Below are 1754 nucleotides of genomic sequence, written 5' to 3'. Positions count from 1 at the left end.
GTAATAACGTGATATCATATAACGTTATACTTTATAGCGTAATACTACGTAACGAATTACGTTATATCGTAATACCATATAACGTTATACGTTATATCGTAATACCACATAACGTTATACGTTAAAACGTAATACCATATAACGTTATACGTTATAACGTATTGCTATATAACGTTATGCGTAATAACGTGATATCATACAACGTTATACTTTATAGCGTAATACTACGTAACGAATTACGTTATATCGTAATACCATATAACGTTATACGTTATATCGTAATACCACATAACGTTATACGTTATAACGTAATACCATATAACGTTATACATTATAACGTATTGCTATATAACGTTATGCGTAATAACGTGATATCATATAACGTTATACTTTATAGCGTAATACTACGTAACGAATTACGTTATATCGTAATACCATATAACGTTATACGTTATATCGTAATACCACATAACGTTATACGTTAAAACGTAATACCATATAACGTTATACGTTATAACGTATTGCTATATATCGTTATGCGTAATAACGTGATATCATTTAACGTTATACTTTATAGCGTAATACTACGTAACGAATTACGTTATATCGTAATACCATATAACGTTATACGTTATATCGTAATACCACATAACGTTATACGTTATAACGTAATACCATATAACGTTATACATTATAACGTATTGCTATATAACGTTATGCGTAATAACGTGATATCATATAACGTTATACGTTATATCGTATTATCTGATAACGTTATACGTTATATCCTAATACCAGATAACGTTATACGTTATAAAGTAGTACTATATAACATTATACGTTATTACGTAGTACTATATAACATTATACGTTATATTGTAATACCACATAACGTTATACGTTATAACGTATTGCTATATAACGTTATGCGTAATAACGTGATATCATATAACGTTATACTTTATAGCGTAATACTACATAACGAATTACGTTATATCGTAATACCATATAACGTTATACGTTATATCGTAATACCACATAACGTTATACGTTATAACGTATTGCTATATAACGTTATGCGTTGTAACGTAATATCACATAACGTTATACTTTATGACGTAATACTACATAACGAAATACGTTATATCGTAATACCATATAACGTTATACGTTATAACGTATTGCTATATAACGTTATGCGTTATATCGTAATACCACATAACGTTATACGTTATAAGCGTAATACTACATAACGAATTACGTTATATCGTAATACCATATAACGTTATACGTTATAACGTATTGCTATATAACGTTATGCGTTATAACGTAATATCATATAACGTTATACTTTATAGCGTAATACTACATAACGAAATACGTTGTATCGTAATACCATATAACGTTATACGTTATAACGCATTGCTATATAACGTTATGCGTTATGTCGTAATACCACATAACGTTATACGCTATATCGTAATACTATATAACGTTATACGTTATAACGTAGTACTATATAACATTATACGTTATAACGTAGTACTATATAACATTATACGTTATATCGTAATACCACATAACGTTATACGTTAAAACGTAATACCATATAACGTTATACGTTATAACGTATTGCTATATAACGTTATGCGTAATAACGTGATATCATATAACGTTATACTTTATAGCGTAATACTACGTAACGAATTACGTTATATCGTAATACCATATAACGTTATACGTTATATCGTAAT

This window comes from Bombus pyrosoma, linkage group LG5 (assembly GCF_014825855.1).
Source record: "Bombus pyrosoma isolate SC7728 linkage group LG5, ASM1482585v1, whole genome shotgun sequence".
NCBI classification, from domain to species: Eukaryota; Metazoa; Arthropoda; class Insecta; order Hymenoptera; family Apidae; genus Bombus; species Bombus pyrosoma.
This window is presented reverse-complemented; position numbering follows the sequence as displayed.